Raw genomic sequence first — 22,563 nt, 5'->3', positions numbered from 1 at the left:
TAGCATACTGCCGCGAAAATGATTCGAACCTAGAGCAAAGCGCGCACATCTGCTTCCCTGGCTGCTGCATAAATTAGGAAGATGCCCAGGCCAACTTAAAATAAGGGTCGAAAAATAAAACATTTCAGGTAGGCCAGGGCAAACAGCTGCCAGCCGTCTGGCACTTCTAATTTTCTAAGATAGAAAGGCTGAAGTATCTCTTTCTTCTAATTCATGGTCACTTAAAGATTAACACATCACACTATTTTACTATTTTGCAATACACCCCGATGAGTCTTCAAGATATCGGCATAGTATGTATATTCCTGTGCCGCTTTCTCTTAATGATTGTTTTAAATACAGCTTTTTTCCTCGTGTGATTAAAGAGTGGAACATGCTGCCTGACTGCATTGTAAAAATTAATATTCTAGATGCCTTTCTTGAAAGCCTAAAAACATTCTTTGAAAAAAACAAAAACAAAAACAAAACGCGACTATATAAAAGTTGTCCCTCTGCATAATCTGTTTCCCGTTGTTTCTTTTGCTGTATTATTTGACGTTCTGTTTTACGTCCACTGTATTTGCTTGTATTTTTGTGTCGGACTTTTGTAGTTGTTGAAATGTACTCCTTTTTTTTTGTGAATTTTGTTTATTTCCACTCCTGTAATAGCCTGCATAGGCTGACAGTATTAATAAATGAAATGAAAGTAAGATAAATTTTATAATTTACGAAATATCGCTTTTCGATCAAAATTTGATTTCAAAATTGAAGAGAGCTTTCAGAAACCCTTATTCAATTTATTTGCGATAAAGAAAGACTCACGCGTATCTTTTTCTCCAAGCTCTAAAGAAAGCCCGCGAATTACAAAAACTATAACGTGGCGCGCATTCGCGCGCCGCGATTGCGGTGCTCCCAATCATGGTTTGAGTGAACGAAATTAGCGGCGGCTGTGACTCGACGGCCCAGTTCCAGCGGAAGGCTGATATATTGGCGATAGTTGTAGCGAGCTCGCCGCGCTCACTGCAGCTTGCACTATCGCGTGCTCCGATTGATGACGCGAACGAAGAAACCATAGCAGTCATCGGCTTGCCGCTGTAACGGGGCCGTGGGGTCACAGCCGCAGTGATTTGGTTCACTCAAACCATGACTGGGGCAGCACAGTCGTGGCGCGCGAATGCGTCAGTCACATGATTGGGTTTGTATTTCGCGGGCTTTCTTTGGAGACGGCGAAAAGAAACACATATGAGCCTTTCTTTATTGCAAATAAATGGAACGGGTGTTTTTGAAGGTGCCCTCCCACTTTGCGAATCACATTTATTATCCAATGTAGTAAGTTAGAAATTGGTAAACAAAAATTAAATGTCTGTGATGCGCAAGACGGCTGGTAGCTATATGCAATTGGATTCCCAGGCCTACCTAAATGGTTCGATTTTATTTAACCCTTGGTGAAACTTCGCTTGGACGCCGACATGGTGAAGGCAAAGAGAATGTAATGACACCCTACATGCGACAGTCGCTGACGGACGCTTCTTCACTACCGCAGAACGCCACACCCCAATCAGGGAAGCGTTACAGATTAAAGAGGACTTCGCTTCTTTATCGGTCGTCTGGGAGCGCTGAATTTGCTGCTTTTACGTGGTTGCTTTTGTATTTCGCGCGTGTTTTTCGAAGGCTTATAAATAAAGCTACAGAAATCGAAACTTGAAGGAAAAAAACATGGCTAGCTGTTTTTCGAGCCGATCTCCAACTTTTGCGTTGAAAATTTATTCCTCTAACCAACAGATAAACAGTTTGAAAATTTTTTTTAACAACAATTGCCGTAAGCGAACGAAAACAAAAATACTGCAGATTAGCATAACCAACTCTCAACAGCTCTCAGTTGATTTAATGGGGCTAGGGCGCCTCGTATGTTGTAAAACCTAGGTCACATTTACCTGGGATACCCCGCATAAACATGAAAGCTAGGACTGTCATTTTACGAGATATCTATCTGGTTGTTCTCGCTGCTACGAAATCTTATTAAAGCTTGGTGGTATTGGTGGAACATTCCGAGGTCGACCCTTCTGCTATCATCCTGGAGCTCCCAAGCCGAACCATCGCGCCAACTCTGACCAACGAAGCGTCAGACCTCTGCTTCTTAGCGTACTCCAGTCGTCTCTGCAAATGCTCGCCTTAATTTGATCGTATGGCCGCGTGTCCTTACGCAGCCTTGCCATGCCGTAGTCGCCACCGACGTTTCGGACTTCTCTACGCCGTCGCCGCGGGAAAGAGCAAGAAAAGAGAACAAAAACAAAGCCTGTCCCCTGCGTTGCTGCCCTATATCCGGAGCCTCAACTCCACACATTGGGGGGCAAATGACACTGAGCCCCCCGCGGTGGCGCAGTGCTGAAGTGGGATCGAATCCTGGCCGTGGAGGCCGCTTTTCGATAGAGGCGAAATGCAAGGCGCGCGTGTGCTGTGCGATGAAAGTGCATATAAAAGAGCCCCAGGTGGTCGAAATTTCCGGAGCCCTCCACTACAGCGTCTCTCATTGCTCGAGTCGCTTTGGGACGTTAAACCCCGTAAACCAAACCAATCCGAACAAAACAAAACCAAATACTACTAAGCTCTCGCTGATTGATGCACTACTCAACTCAGTTTAGCGGTGCCATTTTTTTTTATTCACGTAACGCGATATATCATGAGCCAGAGAAAGCATAACTGAACGGAATTATCGAAGAGCATCTAATACGAGGTTGTGCTGCACAAACCGGCTGTATAGTAGCAATGAAGGGCAAACATTCAGAGCTCTTATGATAGTTGCTTCATTGCGCTGTTCTCAGCACGCCGAGGAACGTGCAGTGATTGTGTATTCTGCTATTATGTGAAGGCACTATGCGATTTTTCTTCAAGAATTCACAGTTAAGTGAAGTAGCTTTAAATGCAATTGCGCGCATGGAGCTTTACCACAGGAACCATGTTAGAGACATGAACTGGTACGCTAGAACACAACATGCAATTTCATGACCCATTTGTACTATTACCACCGAAACCCTACAACAGGGGTTATACTGCGAACGTACAGTCGTCAGCACGGCTGTCTCGAGTGGCGTGCTGCGGAGCAAAGTGATAAACTGACTGCAATGCTCTGTAAGTGGTACAGTGACATTGTCATCGCAAATAGCATGCCTATGTGCCTTCATTCTCGCACCATCATTGTCCCCTGGAACTGGCCCCTGCTCTAAAATTTCAGTTTCTCTGCGCGTCAGGTCGGTGTTCGAGCGCTGTAGACAGCCGTACTGACGACCGTACTGAATACAAAACATGCTGCATCATCAGTATGGCATCCGTTGAAGCGATTATGAGCCGGCGACGTGAATGTGCCGGGAGCGCGCAACCCTATTAAAGTTGAGATACGCATAAGGTGCAACATCAGTCGTTGTCATCGCCGCATTTTTACTCATGTGAGAGGGCCAAGATATTTTCTTGAGCCGAAGCAGCAGGGATCCCACGGCGCGTCAAATCGCTTTTATTACTACATGCAGCCCTGACGAGGCTGAGTATTTAATTCTCATTCCACAGCGATGAGGGACGGAAAGAAATGAAAAAGTAAACGAAGCAGATACTTAGAAGTGCACACTTTTTTCATGAAATGTAAGATCAGAGGTGCAATATGACTAAGCCTAAAGCAGTGACCTCCAATATTTCCCCCTTGCATTTATTCCCTTTGGCGCGCTCAGGGATATTAAAACTTCGGCTGATGAAGCCGACGCTCGACACGGGAAGGAAAGAAAACCTAAGCTTCAACGCACTACGTGATGAAAAGTTTGCCTGCATGTCGGAGTATTCTAATACTAGTCGTTTCTATCTTTGCCCCATATTAAGCTCAAGAAACTCGTGCCGACGCATGGGATACTCGTATGTGCATACAAAAGGGCACTAAGCCCAATACCTATGAGACAAGCAGTCTAATCACAGTATTCTCCAGACACCGGTTGCACAACGGGCGTAGCTAGAATCCCGGACAAAATGAACCCGTAATCCAGACAACAGCAGCTCAGTTTTCTTTCTGGAGGACCTCATGTGAAGTATATTTCTCTTCTTTTCCTGTCATATCTAGCGGATCGACGTGTCTGCGCACTGCTCGCAACATGTGTGCGTCATAATGTTTTTTTTTTTTTTTTTTTTTTTTTTTTTTACCGGCACCGTTCATCTCACCATAAGAAATTGCGGTCGGATCTAGAATTAGTGACGTATAACAAATGCGCAAAAAAAAAACGCACTTTCTTTTGCTATTTAAAGCTATTTATATGTTTCTGTTCAGGCTTATACAATATGAATCGATCCTAGCTGGCCCACTATGAACAAAATTCATTGTTAAATAACTTTAACGGCACACAAAAACAAACACAGAGACAACGGGACGAAGAGCTATATGTTTGTCTGTCTTTTGCGCCGTTAGATTTATTTAACAATGAACTAAAACCAACAACAGCAAGTACACTTAAACAAGTTCATCTAGATGTCCTTCGTTTGGCAGGGTGCAAGGCTATATGGGCAAGAGAGTTGAGCAACCATGTTTTACAACATTCTTTAGTACAACTTTTGCGCAGCCCTCGCATACAGCACGCACCTTGTGGTAGACTTTAAGGCCCTCGGTAAAGAAAAAAAAAATTGAACTTCATTTAGTTCAGTTAATTACGGTTGAATATACAGACGTATACAGTTTATTATCATACCCGCGGTGAATGTCGATCCCAAAGTTAAGGTCAAGGTCACAATTAAAGTCAGAAGTCACATGACCGATGCTCATTAGCGGAAAACCATGTATGGCACAACTTAGGCCCAAGTAGACTTAGCCACGTCTAACTAGGCCTAATTAGACTTAAAGCCTAATTAGTATTAGAGTGCACTTCGATATGCTCAGACCTAATAACTCTATCTAGGTTTGGTTGGTCTAATCAGTCTTAAGTTGGCCTAGTCATAATCAGGCTTGACTAAGTCACCCTTAAGTAGGGGCGATTGTTAATAATTTTCTGTTGGTGACTTGATTGATTTGGTTTGTGGGGTTTAACATCCAAAACGGCTTAGGCTACGAGAGACGTCGTAGTGGAGGGCTCCGGAAATTTCAACCATCTGAGGTTCTTTAACGTGCACTGATATCGCACAGCTCATGGGCGCATTGATTTTCGCCTCCATCGAAAAGCGGCCGTCAAGGTCGGGATTCATTCCGGCATCCTTGGGAACAGTAGCCGAGCGCCGTTACCCCTGCGCCACCCCGACGGGGTGCAGACGACGACTGTAAGATAACCAAATACAACACCAGCTAGCCTCACCTCACCTAGACTCCACTCACCTAGACTTATTAGCCTCACCTAGACTTGAAATGCTTAAACTCAATTAGGCTTAAGTAGGCAGACGTATTCAGAATTTTCATGCCTGACCATAAAAAAATTCTAGGGAGTACTTTGGATCAATAAACTGCGATGAGGCGAAAACCTCTATCGCGCGGTGATCCGAAGCCCTCCACTACGGCAACTCTTTCTCTCTGTTTTCACTGCCAACTTCGCGGTGACGCGGTGACGCGATAACGAAAGCTACCAACTAACACATAAAGCCCCGCTTTAACCGAGTCGTATGAACGTGAATGCGTGGCCTAGGGATAACGTGAATGCAGGGGTTTTGGCAGGCTGATTCTGATATCACCCTCCCATATGAAAGCAGATGCCTGAGTTGGCAGCTCCTGCCAAACGTAATGTCAGGAAGCCCTACGTCCAGTTAGTGCTCAGCCATGTCAACTGCCAGCTACCGCCTCCCACGTAACGAAAGCGTTACGGACGGACGAACACGATCCACAAGCATGAGCCAATAAAGGCTATCGTCTGAAATTTGAGTTTCATGCTTAATGCTTTATTAAGTAGTTTTCATTATTAAATATAATTATTTGATGTTAATTAGGATACGTTAACTTTGAGTGACCATAGTATAACCATGACATAATACGCCTTGTATTGAAATGCTATAAATTGTTCCGGTTAAGTGTTATGCTCGGTCGCTCAGAGGCATGGCCGCTCGAAGGAAGCGCGTCTATGGTGTGCTTGCATTGATCGGCCGTGCCATAAGCTTGAAACGGGCCTGTGCGGAGTCTTGGAATACAGCCAATGACAATAGTACTTTCTCATTACAAGCGTCTTCCTCATGACATATACACTTCGATTAAATCTACGATTTTACTTAAGAAAGTTTAGTGTACAATTTCGGTACACACTTTCTCGTGATATTATACAGTGTGCAAATGCTTCTTTTAAGCGACACAATGAAAAGGGTATGAGACAGTACCATAGTGTTGAAGAATTTGTAAGGCTGGCTGTAAATACTAGGTCTTACTGCAATGTGAACCCAAGGTGATCTCTAAGGGCGACACTGGTTTCGAAGTGAAGGAAAACGCAGCAGGAGGGCGGGAGAAAGTTAGGAGGGTGGATGAGATGACAAAGTTTGCAGGAACCAAGCTGAGGCAACAGACGCAGGACACGTTTAATTGGAGCAATATGGCAGAGGAATTTGCCCTGCAGTGGGTCAAGTCATGATGCTGGTGGCGATGATGATGATGACTAGCTTTTAATCTGCTTACCAGAGAGACATATTCAATACATTTTGTAGCCATAATATTCTCCGACCACCCACTCGCATTTCACGGGAAAACAATGTTTGAAAAGATGCCGCCGTAATTCGGCCATCGATATTGATCCTGAAGTGACTGACTGAAGAAAGAAGGTTCAAATGAAAAGGAACAAGCCGAAATTTTGGGACGTCTAGATGGGAACAAAAACAGCGGGCCGTACGTAATGCCACCAAGACTCTTCTCGCACTGAAGGGGTGAAAACGGGTTTTTATTTACGCATTTATTTATTTACCATAGCATCCCGTTACGGTAGTATACATACGGAGCGCGAACATATAGATAAGCTGGAGGGAATATGTACGCAAAAAAGGAAGTGCGTGTGTGTGGCGGGGAGGGGGGTTAGAGATGATATGTTAGAATTAGGTACTAGCAGAGCTCAGTTTGTGGAGTCCGGATTACTTAAAAAGAAAAAACGGATTCAAGTAAAATCAATCAGGAAAACAGCCGTTGTTGCAAAATACTAAACAATAATAACCAACTTTAACAATTTAAGTTGAAGAAATGTGCGTTCCTTATATTGATCTTGTCTTCATTTTCAAAAGTGATTTTTGTTTTTCCAAAGTTCAATCTAGAGAGCATCCCACCGGCTTCCAAGAGCTGCTCATAACAATCTATTTCTGTGAAAGAAGAGCTTCGACTTTTTTTGGTAATTATTAAGAAAAGAGCAATACTACACGAGTACCTGTTTTGCTGTTTTGCATGCCATCGTCGCACTCACAGCTTCGGTAGCTAGGTGATGGGTGCTGCGACGACATCGTTTTGTGACCATCATCGGCCCCACAATGTTCGTGGCGGCTAGTAAGGCCCCTGCCTCAAGGAGAAATAGGGGCTACGGTTGTGAACTCCAGTTACCATTTCGATGTCGCCTTCCTACAATAAAAAAGAAGAACATCTTATGCTAAAGGATCGATGCAGCATGCTGCAGTAGGATATTGAAACCACATTTCAAAAACGACCGAGGATATGCGGTGCTACAATTACAAAGCATATGCTGAAAAGTGCATTGGAATTGCACATACTGGCACTCTCGGACGACTCTGATGTTAAAACGGGATTGTGGGCAGGTAAAATTCAACTACTTAAACCTGTGGGTAGCGTGGATGATGGACTCGCAAATGGCTATTTAGAACGCACTCAGTGTGCACACGCGCATGCTGGATACGTGGTCGAGTATGTAAACTAGAATAACCGTTGCATCACGAACTGTCATTCCATGAGCCGGTGCACGTGCGCTGAGCAGGCGATGCAAAGGTGCACAACAACAAGCATATCGAATTTTACTCCTTAAGGAGTAGCAGAAGCGTCCACTACGGTTTTATCGGGTTGTTTCAAGCGACAAGCACATCACGCATGCGGTATATGCATAATAACATAAAAAACTTGGAGGTCGCTTAAGATATACCTTATAAGAGAAACGTGATGGCAATCTGTCCTCCTTCTGGTCCTTTATTGTATGCGACTACAGTATTCATACACTGCGACTAGGTCGCACACCGCAATTCCTTCTCTATGTTTTCCTCAACTCGCTTGGACCAGCGAGCCTGTGTGATCCATGGGTAGCATGCTCTTTCAGCACTCAGAGGGCCTAGTATCGTTCCCCAACATCAAATATTGTTCAGTTTGTTTTAGATGTTGGCTGCAGTTTATAGATCTAAATCTTAAGTTCACACTAAAAGGTATCTGCTGTTGCTACCATCCCAGAGTTTGTAAGGATTTACATTCTTATGAGTCGGCGCATACCAAGATAATTAAGCGAACAGTCACGAAACAAGCAATAAAGATTGCAGAGATTCTGCTGTCACATGATGAAGAAGAGCTTTCATAACCAGCTGAAGAGGCTTCGATCTGCTGGCTACCCGGACACTTAGCGGTGGCCGTGACGAGTCCCTAATGCAGAGTATAAAGGGACACGACCGTTTGCAGAAAAGACATCATGAAGGGGATGTCACGACCAGACCTGTTGTTGCACCTTATGTGCATAAGGTGGCTCATAATTTGAAGGAGGTCGCTAGTAAACATGTCAGGATGGCCTTCTCCGGCCCCCAAAATTGGTTAACAGGTGCCTCAAAGTCACGGGCGAGGACAACAGAAACCTAGCTGCTCTAAGAAGCATATCAAGCCGCACGTCAAATGTGCCATTGGGGTTATTTTTCAAATCCCTTAACCCGTGGCAAGGTATACGTCGGCCAAACTGGCCGATGTGTAAATGATCGGGCTGCACAGCACAAGCATTCTGTGACAAACAGTCCAAATTCACATCTAACCGCCCACTGCCAATCGTGCGATTTCAAGCTGGATTGGGAATCAAAGCTCACAGAAATTAGGATTTTAATCAGGAGCGGGGACACTCTCGTTCGTGAGTTGCTCGGAGCCTCATATCAAAAGACTGAGATCGGAATGCATCAGTGACACCTCCGGTATTACTATTTAATGACAAAAGCCGTCTTCTTAATTTTGTTTAGATAGGGAAGGCCGAAAGTAACATATATGCCTTGACGACGGTGTGAATGTATTTGTTTTTCGAATGGACAAACATGTTTCATTTTTTTTTGTCGTTTAGAACATTGAGAAGCTTCATTTCGTGTCGTTTCGAAAAAGAAGTGGGATCAGTTGGAGTCATCGCCTCTCCTGTCGGTGTCTATTTGTGAGTTCGTATTTGTTAGCGATGTGGAATCTTTCCTCAAATCACAAGGATAATTTCTGCGCCTGAGTTCCATTTCCCAGCTGATGTCGCTGCCACTTGCTTCAAGGCCATTATCAAGCCTTGCTTTCCCTACCCATGTCAATTGACCTCGAGAGATATCCTGATGATCTGGTCATAGGCGACATGTCACATGACGAAGCTTGTTATTATTGATATTGCTAGTTGGAGAGCCAGAGTGCTGCAGTGATTAAATTTTTGAGCGATTTGAATACGGAGAGGTATTGGGAATTTCTTTAGGGGCTTTTTTTAACAAGCGTTGGCAGTGCTTCAGAGGGATAGTCTAGCTGTATTTACAGGCTTCCTACTTTCCTTTAGTGCTCCTTTAAAGACCCCTATAGGCGATCGTGCGCTGAGGTTTTAAGCGCCCCAAGTGGCGTCACCTGGTAAGCGCGTCGGAACTTTTCCGTCTTCTCGAAGCATCAAAGTAGCCCGCGGCGCTGCGTCCACCACGTTATTCGCAACGGTATCTTGCAACTAACGTGATGAATGCTGGTCTGTACCGCGGCCGAAGAAAGATGATGCAGATTTTTCTGACGTGTACGGTTTCCACGAGAACTATAGAAATTTTGATAGAAAAACTTCTAAAATAAATCGGATGCTTGGTTTTCAAATAGAAGCGGAAATTAAAAAGCGAAATGCACGCTTTTCGGCAGCGAGCGCATTAAAAAAACTTTTTTTTCGACCACTTCTTGCGTTGTGCCGCACACGCACGGAACACACACACGTGTGTGTTACAAAATAAACCAAAAGGAAAGCGAACAAAGCTGTTACCCATTATTGCATGCCGCCTGGTAGAAAGAGCATTTTTCGGTCGCCGGCGCTTTGAGTGGCGCAGGGAATCGTACAAATGTGAGCGCTTTAGTTGGCGGCTTTTTAGAGCGCCGCTCTTTGGCGCCCGTTCCTGCGTTTCGGTACATGGGACTTGTGACAACGCAGTGCGCAGAAGAAAAGCAGACAAGCTTCAGCAAACTCTTCTGCGCGTGCTGTTCTGTGGTTTTCGAACTATCGATAATGTTGGGGAGTATTTAAGAATAATTGCCTACTGCGTGGTCGGAAATTGCACGAGGACGAACACGTGTATGAAGTGCGTGAAAAATCTTACAAGGCAAACATCGATTTCAGGAAATATGCTGCACAGGTGAAACGTGTCGCGTACGACGTCGGGTTGGATGTGAGTTTGATTCAAATTCAGTGCATTTAATCAACGCATATGTAATTTGGTTTCGGTTCTCTTATATGCAGTGTGGGGTTCTAATAAAGGGGTTAAATACGTTTCCCCCGCTTATAGCCGCGGCTGACTGTCCAAACCGCTTATCTTGGAAATCAAACTAGCGCACTTCAAAACAAAGACACAGGAAGAGAACGACAACACAGCGCTGGTTGTCGTTCTCTTCCTGTGTCTTTGTTTTGAAGTGCGCTAGTTTGATTTCCAAGATGATTTACCAACTAGCCCGTTCTTCCACCCTTGCAAGTTACATTTCTAGTTCCTCGGGCCCTTTTATGTGTTTCTCTTCCGACCCATACAGCGCTGTGTTGTCGTTCTCTTCCTGTGTCTTTGTTTTGATGTGCGCTAGTTTGATTTCCAAGATGATTTACCAACTAGCCCGTTCTTCCACCCTTGCAAACTGCTTATCCCACCCCGTGATCGCGCGGTTACAGAGTGCACGCCGACCACTGCGCGCGCTCTTGGGAACAAAGCAACAACACGTGCTGACAAGAAATAAACATTTATTGCTGCAAGAACAACAACGTCAGCTAGCAGTAAAACACGCTAATGAATAGGCTGTCCGACTCACAAGTAACTTTCCTGGCGATGCTAGGGCAGGGGATAAACTCCAACCACCTCGCCAGCGACTACGGAGTCCCGCGAGGATGCCTACGCTCGCGTCGAGTTCCCGATGCCGAAGCTTAGTGTATCTCCCCGCGGGCGCAGCGACGAAGCCCTCGGTGGCGCTCGCCTTGCGGCGACGCTAGCGCCATCTCTCGATAGTGTTAACTACCGACGCTGGCACCATCTAGTGACAACTGAGTAACTACTGTGGAGGAAAGCCAACATAAAGGGAACGATAGGACATCGTTCCCAGAGTATAGTTGTCTGCAAACCCAGGGATAACCACGGATATAAGCTGCTCCTGGTCGGCCGAATGCCAGGGTTGGTGCATTTACGCAGCAGTACTGGAGGCGCTCGTTAACAGCAACGGGGACGAATATTGTATGTACCGTCTTTGCCAAAAGTAACCAGGCTGCAGGATCTGCTTCTCAGCCATATGGTAGCCGATTCATACTACATCTGAAGCTCTAAATCTATGCAGTGCACATTTGAGCACCTGTCTTCACTTCTTAACTAGTTGGGGTTAAGTTGGAATCATTATTAGCTTTATAATACAAGTGAGAAGCAAAACACGCAGCGTGGTTACTTTTGGCAAAAACGGTACCTGCCGTGTGCGTGACGCAGGCCGTCATCGCGTCCATGTCGGAGGCTCCAGCTGTTGCAAATGAAATGCCTCCTACATTCTTTACAAGATTTCCGGTGCAAAGGTTGTTACCGCGCATGATGCTACATCTTTTGAAATATTGCCCAAGATTTTCAATTCGCCGATAGAGGCAGAACACGCAGTGTTCGTTCCGCACCGATATATGCCGCTTGGCAGCAGCAACAGCCGGCCACATACGCGGGCAGCTAGCAGCGACGGAAAGGTTCGCAGCCTGGCCTAGTGGTGGCGTTAGTTGTTCAAAATAAGTGGCGCCACCTTACCAGCGCACTAGGCACATATCGAATATTCTCGGGGATCTTTAAAGTGAGTCCTAGAAAGAGTGCTTGCCACCCCTACCTTCGGCGAAGGCTAAGCGCCTTTGGGCTGCTACTACCACCGAGTTCTGTTTTTTGTGAGTACAGGTTTGTTATTTGCAGAGTTAGTTTAAGCATAGCTTCAGCCTATTTCACTGCTACCAAACTCGTCGCCATCTCTCCGTGACAGCGTATTCAACATTAGGAGAAATTAGAGAAAAGGCACCCGTGTGGTGTGCGATGTTAGTGCTGATTTCATCAAACCGATGGTGTCCGAATTTATCCGGATGCCTCCAAGCCACTACGGCACCGTCATAGCTAATGTGTCACTCAAGGTCGTTAAACATCAATTCATATGTTAAGTAAATTGTGAATTGTAGGTCTAACGGACTTTGCCTCATTCTATATGCGGCCACTGCGGGCTGTTCTGATCATGTGACCTTGGAAGAAACTGCCGAAAGCCAAAGCCACAGAGTTACCATTGCGGGAAAAAAAAAGAAAAAAGAAAGCAACGAATTATATATGCGAACATTGCGAAGATGCGGCCACTCTTTGTTGCGTCAGCAAACAAGGCAGGCTACAGAAGCGATGAGAGGGAGAGAGATAAGATGGAGAGAGCGGCGAATGACGAGAGTGCGAGGACTCCGCCCAATGTCCTCGATTGCCGCGACATTTTATCGGATTAGCGGCTCGATGTGGCGCAACTGTCCGGTTGTTCGACCACGCGCCCCTGTCTGTGTCTGTGTCTGCATTACCTGCCCTTGGAATGGAAAGCGGGCTCACGGCTTGCCGGAGTTTGCTTTCGTGCGCTTTATAATCTCATAAAGGGAAATGAGCGAGGCTTGGATAAATAAAGGCAAGAGAAACTTTGTTAAATGGATTTCAAGAAACTTTCAGCTGCCTTCAGTTGCATGATTTAGTGCAAACCTAGCATTGTGTGGATCATGCAGAAGCTTTTTCTCACCTGTATCGTATAAAAAAAAACATCCTCTTTCTAAGGAACCTTCCATCAAAAGGTGGGTGAAAAATTCATCCTCGGTGCGTGGAAAGAAATAATGAAAGAAATTGCCGTCGCCCAAAGATTTAAAGCAATACTTCTTAACTACTTTCACCACATTAACTTCTAACTTAAACATTTCAGACACCTTTCACTGGCTACAGCGCTAGTCTGCTAATGAAAGAATGGCGTCCAGAATCAGCGAGTGTTCACCAGACAGATATCCACGTAACAGGGCGGCTACTGTGTTTCATACTCAATCATGGCGAGCGGAGAAGAATAACAGGAGTTAATTTTTTATTTTTAGCGGCAACTATGAGTACATTTCTGCAATTCATTATAAGTCCCATGCAACGCATGAGCGCTTTTCTTACTATGCACCATACCGGGGATCGATGATTTCTCAGCGCAATTTTAGCGCCTCTGGGGCCGTTGGGGACTTGGTGTGCCATCTATATATAGTATATAGGACCGATAAACACTATATTTTTCTTTTCTATATAGCTTTGATTTGTCTCGCGGCGTCGAAGTGCTCATAAAATTGAGGTTTCAGGGCATGCACTCGAAGCATGATGTTAGCAACGGCGACAGGGCACGCAGGGAAAAATTGAGCGCTTTGAGGGCAAATCCAGTCTATTCGTCTTGGGCGGCTTTTGTGACTAATTATGAACCCTCCGGGGTGCTCAAACTGGCGCGGCCATAACTGACAGCTAAAAATGAAAACTGCAGTGCCTTGTATAAATCTGCGCATTTTAATGTTAAATTCCTTATCTAATTCTTTACCTCCTGTTCTATTTGTTTTGGTGACATCAGTTGTGATGACAGAAAGTCTCCACCCCAAAACAATTTGCGAAGGTTGAATGACTACATTATATGTATAGTTTTAGGGTCAGGTTTCTTCGCCGTTCTGTGTGTAGTCTAACGCACTTTTACTTAATAATTTTCGAATTGTTAAGCATCTGTTCAGTGTCACAAAATGCGGCGCTGCTGCCACTGATGTCTTTAAAGGGGGTGCGGTTCCCGTCACGTTGACGTTTCGTTCGTTTTTTTTTTTTTTTTTTTTGCCGAGATGTGTTGCTGAATGAATAAACTGAACTGACTTTACTTGTAGTGTTTGCAATGTTTGGGTTCATTGTGTCTGCCTTCATCATGTGTGTATTTGCCCCAACTGTAGCCCCCCCTTATGTAATGCCCTCGGGCCTTTAAGGTTGAATAAAATGAAATCTTTTCAAGGGGGCCGCGGGGCCGCTGGGCATATTACTAATTAGGCTTAACATCGCCACCTGGAAAAATTTTCATAGCTGGTCACTTAGCTCTGCAGACGCATGTGGTGGCCTGCTCCATCGGAAAGTTCAGGCTTTCGCGATGGACTTCTACCACCCTGGCTACCCTACCGGTGCATCATCGAGGCACTCCTGCTTGCTTGCGCTCCAAGCAGCGCGGGTGATGCACTGGATCCATGTGACCTTTTCAGTATCGCAAATTAGTCCTGCTGTTTCCCCTCACCGTTTTTAACTCGACAGTTCCGGAAATGCCATGGTCCTCCACGAGAGCATAATCTTCAGGGAGGAGGCATGTTGTGAGTGGCTCGTCCGTGCTATAGGAGCCGCCATCGTCAGAACGATCACAGCGCACCGGTGGCAAAGGCAAAACACAGGTTGCGCTGCATGGGCCTAATACAAATAAAATTTCTTAACCTACAGAAGCATGAGGCACAATGCATTTATGTTCGCTGGTTAATTTCGAAACGAGCCACTTGGTCATAGTACTGTGTGACGTCACGCGACCACGTGACATGGGTGATTGTGCAGGGACAGCCAACTCGGTCTCTCCTTTCAGATGAAAGGATAATGGAAAACGAATACTGATGGTCCCCTGCATTCCGACTCAGGCATGCTAATAACCCATACGCTACGTAGGTACAGGATCAATCACACTTAACGAGAACACGGCTTCGCGTGGCTGGACATATGCGGATCATCATTGAGCCCAAACCAGTAGCCAAGTAATACAAAGTGGCATCATCATCATCAGCCAGATTCTACTCACTGCAGGGCATCCACTTGACCCCTGCGAACTTCTTGACTTCATCCACCCATCTAACTCTCTGCCGCCCCTGCTATGCTCTCCTTCCCTCGGAATACAATTTGCTACCCTAAGCGACCATCGATTATCCTCTCTTCGCCTTACATGCCCTGCCCATTCCCATTTCTTCATCTTGTTGATTTCCACTAGAATGTCATTAACTTGAGTTATTTCTCTGACCCACTCTGTCCGCTTCATATCCCTGTTACACCTGCCATATTTCGTCCCATGCTCTACTCAACTTAAATAGAACCCTCTTAATTACCCTCCACGTTTCAGTCCCATAGGTGAGTGCAGGTAAGATGCAACTGTTGTATACTTTCCTATCGAAGAATAGCAAAGTAGCATATGAGGCAAAGCACCACTAAAGCGCTACTTCTATACACTTCTTTTCGTGCGTCACTGTGCATTGATTCCTTAGCGGATTGAATGCAATGGCGATCCGCAGGATCCGTTTTTCCGCTTAATCGAATTGACCTTGTACGTTCGTACTTCTTGGTTAAGAGTGGCGATATATCTCTGCCTCGAGGTCTTTCACATATATGGTGGTTTAGGACTGTATGTTAAGGGGTATGTGTTAGATAATGGAGGCACACCTTACGAATTAGTGATTAACCATATGACAAAATGCATTTACACAAAGGAGGGGCCGCAAGGAGAGATGAAGATGGGACCCGTTTACTCTTGCGCGTCATACCCTTAAAGACGGAGCTTAAGTGCGCCGCCCGGATCGGAAGTGCGCCAAAAAGCATTAAATCAACTTGATCGAAAGGAAAGTTAAACAGCTGTACCATTTTTCGTTATCTAACGGTGGAAGCATGTCTCGCGGATTTTGTTCCTGTTGATTGTTGACAGTGAGGATGCAGGAGCTCTGTTTGCACAAGGTGCAGCTGAGTGTTATTTCATATTGAAGCTCCAAACCTACAACTCACACACAATATGCAGAACAATACAGTTTAGGTCTTCGGTAGTTGGTGCTTGTTCGAAGTGTAGCAGATGCTCAAAACGTGGGCTCAAACCGGCGCTCACTAACCAAGTATTGATCACTTTATCTTCCTAGTCGTAGTGAACCCTCAGTATGAATGTGATTCACTTTTGCTGCCAGGTACTTATGGAAGGACCTACGCTTGAGCCCGGACGTTGCCGTACCGGCGTATTTTCCCAGGCACTTGAGGGGAACCTGGGGACCACATATAAGGCAACGGTGCAGCACTGCAGAAATATTTGCTGAAGCAGAGTGGCTAATGAAGGGTCGGATGTTTGGATAAGAGCCTCTGCCTGCGTTGCCAGTTTCATGCGAGCATACAAAAAGTTCCACATACAGTTTCTTGAACTCGTATCATCACTTATTAAAAACATAGAGGCGGAGGAAGTCTCAGAGAGCGCGAGGGTGTACACTCATCGTAATAATAACACGAATAAAGAGTTCCATTCTAGCGCATGCATAATAGTTTGTTGGAACAAACTTTATGCCAGGCGCTCGCGAACAGGACATTATCAAACACCTGAACACTGGACGCATGTTGGTGGACTGAAAGACGGAAATAGAAAAAGCTTACTGTATTTCAATAGCGGCTCATTTAGGATCTATGTGAGACTGCTCAGAGCGAAGCCGATTGCTTAGGGACCAAAATCGATTAGTTGGGCGGATTTAGTGCAAAGTGCGTGCTCTTTTCAAGAACAAAACATTTGAATAAAATGGCGAATTAACAGAATAATGTTTTGGTTTTATGGTTGCACAAGTGGCAATCATATCTGGTCATCAGTTTACTGCACCTGACATCTGCAGAAAAAATAATGTTTATCCGCCTACAATGATCACGGCGGCAAATTGGGAATGCAGGTGATGACTTGTAGGGAAAGCAATGCATAGAAAAACGCGAGACATCTGGTAGAGAGATAGACAGAAGGTCTTGTTTCTGTAACAACAGTTTTGTTTAATTTAGGCGCTGTGTTTTATGTACCAAAGGGCCAGGACCCTTTTCTTCAGCAAGATCATATTTCTTTGTAAAAAAACCTGCTCAACTGCGCTGATTAGAAATGCATACAATAATTTCAGGCGGAATGCGTATACATAGCTGGTGCACAGTACAAGAAAGATATGCGATACCTTTGAAGTCCGGAGTTTGGAATTCAGAAGGAAGTGTGAATTGAAGACCAAAGTTTGCAAGGAAGGCCATCTAAAAGGGAATATTTGAAGAGGTCCTGGTTTTCAAGTGTAGAGTGTTAGCAGTTTTTGCGGTTTTACGAAATTGAACAAGTCAATAATTTAGGAGGCAAACATAGTTACCTTGTTCTTTTCAATTTAAGAATTAAAAAAGGGTTTATGCTAGCCGTGCCCGTTTTAGTTTCTGTAATGGTCATCGACAAAAAGAAAATAAAAATAGTTAAACGCTTTAAAAGCTAAATTTAAATTTGGTAATGCAGGTTTTGGATACGACGACAACCGTATACAATTTCAAAGAAGCTCCGTTTGAAACATTTTGATGAAGCAGGACTCAGGCCTTTTTGATTTCTTTAAAAAAGGTAGCTTGATCAATGAGATGATGTCTTGCGGAAGATAGTAGAAAGCTCTTGCAACTATAAATAAACACGTAGTCAAGCCGAATATCGACCTTCTTGCGAGAGAGTACTTCTTGCCCGAGGTATTCGATTTCATTGTAGTTCTTCACTTGGGCTGAGACCAAACGAGGTGACGACAGTGTGTTTAGGATCAGGGAAGAACGGCTGTTATCTATGCTGAAGAGCTTATAAAAATATCATTTTTTTCTGTGTTTCCGTCTTTTACTGTTATTCACTTTGCTATATATAAAGTTATCACATGATTATTAGCACGTGGAAGGCTTTGCCAGGGATTAAATATCAAGTTTAGCAAGCTTGACCCTGCTTATTCTGCGCGCAGGCGCCTACGTTTCCTAGACGCCTAAGGCATAAAAATAGAACATTTATAATTTTTAGATGTTAATAAGTTCGTTGTGATGTGCGCAAATGTGATGGCATGCCCATTTGGAGGAGAACGAGTTCGCGGTGTGAGTGCTCAACACTGAATAATCTAAAAGCCTGTGCAGAGGCTACTAAATGTCCAAAAAGACATGTACTAACGGGTTTAGTAAAAATGAGATCTGTGCGAGTTGGTATGCATTTATACTGTAGAACAGCGCAATAAAGCGTGACGAAACAGCGCTTGCTTCGTCCTTGTCCCGCCTTAATTGCGCTGTTCCCCAGTATGAATGTACTAACGGAGACGAAAGTATCTGGAAAGGGTGTTTGACCATTTTGGACTAGAAGCATGATGTAAACGAATTATCTCCTTATTTCTTCAGCTCACATGAAAGAACTAAAATCCAACTTTGTCGCCGAGATGTGTAGTCCGAGACTGCTGGCCGATACGAAAGTAGTGGGCTTTGATTGCCGTTTGCGTGGTCCACAGACTTTTGTACACGATAGTACAGCCGCCCTGATTTTTAACAATATAGCGCGAGCATCGACCAAACTGCTGGTCAGCGCCTTATAACGGCGATAAGCGTGCAACAGGCAGAGAGTTCGCGCACGCTCACTTATGTGGAATGTCGTCTGCTCCGCTATTCCCATCACGAAGACACATGCCCAGCCACAATATCTGCTCGCAAAAAAAAAAAGAAAAAGAAAAAAGCAGGGGGCAGAGGAGCACAAATGCTTTGCTCAGTGCCTCTTTTATCGTGTTCGCACCTCACTGAGGGCAGGTAATACCAGCAAAGCTTTCCACTGCTGGTATATTTGCTTTCTTTTACATTTTTCTTATCTTAACTCTGTTTCGCCAGCGCTGCCTTTCGTAATGAAAAAAAAAAAGAGGGAAATCTCGTTAAAGTATCACATTTTATGCGCATTTTCTCTACGGCCCTTCGGTTTTTCGCGAACAAATATTGTGGCAGGACGTGTGTCCTCTTATCGGAACAGCGGAGCGGAAAATGCTCTCTCTTCGCGCGCGTTCGCGAACTCTCGCCGTGTTCCAAGCTATCGCCGTTATAAGGCGGTGACGAGCAGTTTGGTCGTCGCACGCGCTATATTGCTAAAAATCAGGGCGGCTCTACATATTGACATGCACACTTTACGTCTGCCTTAGCACCATAAAAAATAAGCGGCGCGGCAATTGACACCCATTCAGAGCTGCTTGTCGCGAGAAGAATTATGCACTTGAGGAGGAACCCATAAGAAAGTGATACGGCGCATGAGAGTTCGAGTTTTGCAACGCCTGCTAAAGAATTTATTTCGAACGTTTAAAGCGTGCAGAGTACTTTCCTTGGTGTAAAAACATTCCCATGTATCCTTCCTCCGATTGGTGACCATTATATGAGCCAAAAGCTATTATTAGTGACATTTTGGTTAGAGGGTGATGCTTCGAAACGGGTGACAATCTTACTGCTTAAGAGAGAGGCTACTACAAAACTCAATCCGCGCAAAAATAAAAAATGCAAGTAAATAAACTCATGCATCAACGACAGCTACTCGCGGCCTGAAGGAGCGAATGACTAGTTTTGCCAACGTGCAGTTTCAGTGCTGGAGCGACAAACACAACGTGATTGAAAAAGGGGACCGATAAAAAAAAAAAAAGTGAACAAAGAGGCAGGCAACGAGACGGGTGGTTTCTATTTTTGTGACAGATCCGAAAGGACGTGAAAACCAAAATGGAAGGCTGGTCCGGAAGCAGGGCACATTACACAAGGCCTAATGTCAAGGGTGATGAGCCCTTCGTCGGAGACACTAGATATGTAGACTGACGTATTTCGTGGATATTCTAAAGAAACGATAATGTCATCGAGTAGAAAGTAAAAAAAAAAATTAAAGTAAGGAAGTAAGATACTTCCCGTCTCTTTGGCATGTCCCAGAGGTGTTTAAGCGGTCCACGTTTTTGGAGTCTTTAAGAACTACACTGCAGAAGCAAACTTTTCGGATGGGGAGTGAAGCACACTGGATAACTTTTCTGATCAAAAATAGAGACATATGCTTATTCGAGTTCTGCTTTCACGTCGCGCTGGCCGCGTCATGCTCTGTCTGGTAATATTACTGTTAGGCACAGAAGAATAATCTAAATACACTGTTTTTCTGCATCGTGTTAGTCATCGTCTTCATCATCATAATAATCATCGTTTGTTTTTTTCATTCCCAGGCTCAACTGGATAACAAACGATTTCGCATTCCTCCTCGTCTTACAGTGTGCCCACCTGGTCCCTGTTGTATTCGATTTAAACTATAGTGGACATTAGAAAATTATAAGGAGTGCACCGATAAGTCCTCTGCGTATGAAAATAGAAAATTTTACACATAATCGTCGCTTCTACAATGTGGCCGATTTAACCACTGAGAGCAGGACAAAAAAACAACAACAAAGAACCTTGTGTCGAGGAAAATGCTTCTTGAACGCGAACGGGATTGTTAAAACAAATAATTTCTTCTTTGTTTCCTCTTTAGAGCCGGGACCGTCACATTATCACTCACATTCTTACTGCCTTTTTTTAGTTTTAGTTTGAGTCTTGTGCAACATTGACTTACTGTGCCGCTCCCTGGCTTGCTCCATTCTGCCGAGCGCTGCCCCACAAGCCCATTGTTGGCTTGGGCAGGCTCGTATTTGTATGTCATTTTTGAAATAAATAAATAATTTATATATATATAACAAAAATGAAGAGACGGGCCGGCTACTGCTCAGAGGCCTGTCATTTCCACATTAGGAGTCGCTCGCCGCTTTAGCTCATTCTTCGTTATTTACAAATGTAAAGCGCGCAGAGCGGTTGCCGCGCACTTTTGGGGAGGGACCCTGTTAGCACTAATGAACGCGAGTTATGATCGTTACCATGTAGGTTTTGCACACGAGTGCAGTGCTAAAACTGTTTTCAACGTGATCCTCCATCGGAAGTGTTGGCAGACAGCGACGGTCTGGCGGGTCCATCCTGCGCAGCTAATGTTCGTGTTATCAGCGGCGCTGGTGCAACCGCGCTGCTTCAATCAGCATTCGTCGCATGCGCTTTGAATGCTTAAGACAATGTTTCATTGGCGGTATGCCTTGATTCTGTAGTTGAAGCGCAGATTGATTTACGGGGTTTAATGCCCCAGAGATGTTCAGATTATAAGGGGCGTTGTAGCGGAGGGCTCCGGATAATTTTGATTATCTGAGATCACCTGGAATAATTTAGATTTTTTTAGGAATAATTTCAAACACTACTATCGCAAATGTTTTTGACCGCTCTCGCACTTAGATGTAGCGGTTACGTTTTTTTTCTTTTGTTCGGGATTGTTTTTGCGCGGTCTAGTTCGCGCGCCGCGTGAATAAAATGGCTATAAGCATGGCAATTCCAAAGTTATAGCATTCTTCTTGCTTGCATCCGCCATATCTCTACCTAACCTGGGACACGTGACACTACTGGATAGTAAAAAGTAAAGAAAACAAATTCTCCCGTTGGAACATCGATAGCGGGTGAGGATTCTACGGCGTAAATGCTATGCTATCGTTTTTGCCAATCTGGCGTTTACAAGTGGCGCGATCAAAAGTGTAGGCAAATAATTTTGTTTTAGTCATACCCTATTCTGTGGTGTTCCTTGCGTATGCATGACATGTGACTACTGCCCAGGAAAAACACAAGTAGTTATAGTTCCCCCCCCCCCCCCCCCCTTTCGGGGTGGCGCAGTGGTGACTCGACTACTGTTCCCAAGGACGCGGGATCGAATCCCGGCCTCGGCGGCCGCTTTTCGATGGAGGCGAAAAGCAAGGCTTCCGTGTGCTGTGCGATGTCAGTGCACGTTAAAGAACCCCAGGTGGTCGAAATTTCCGGAGTCCTCCACTACGGCGTCTCTCATAGCCTGAGTCGTTTTGGGACGTTAAACCCCGCAAACCAACCAACCAGTTATAGTTTCCGACGTACGACATCCCAGCTTTACACATAAGTATTGCGTGCTTAATGGCATGTATACGTTTGGCGCCGCACTCAGGCAGGCTAGCCCTGCTACGTTGCATGTCCAAGTAAGACTATAAAGGAAAGACTGCAAAGAAAATTTTCCTCTGTACAATGTAGCTTGCATAAAGGAAAAATGGCACCACTGCAGCGATGCCAGTACTGAATTCAGCCTTCTCAGCTATAAAATAATACTCAGATCTTGAAGCTCAGTGCTGCCGGACAACGTTCCGACTTTACTACATTCGATAAAGAGCAAGTTCTCGATAATGTAGAAACAGAAACATCATGTGGCCACTTATCTGACTGACGACTTCCGACAGCTCGGGCCAGTTTCAATGGCGTGAACCGATATGTGACAGACTGACAAGGCCAGGAATGAAGCTTCTCCCCTGACTTCGAGTCCGGATGTTTGAAGGGCGCCCG

The sequence above is a fragment of the Amblyomma maculatum genome, chromosome 6, assembly GCF_055883805.1.
Source record: "Amblyomma maculatum isolate TAMU_Amacu chromosome 6, ASM5588380v1, whole genome shotgun sequence".
Classification (NCBI taxonomy): Eukaryota; Metazoa; Arthropoda; class Arachnida; order Ixodida; family Ixodidae; genus Amblyomma; species Amblyomma maculatum.
The sequence above is the reverse complement of the archived record's forward strand: the minus strand, read 5'-3'. Positions refer to the sequence as shown.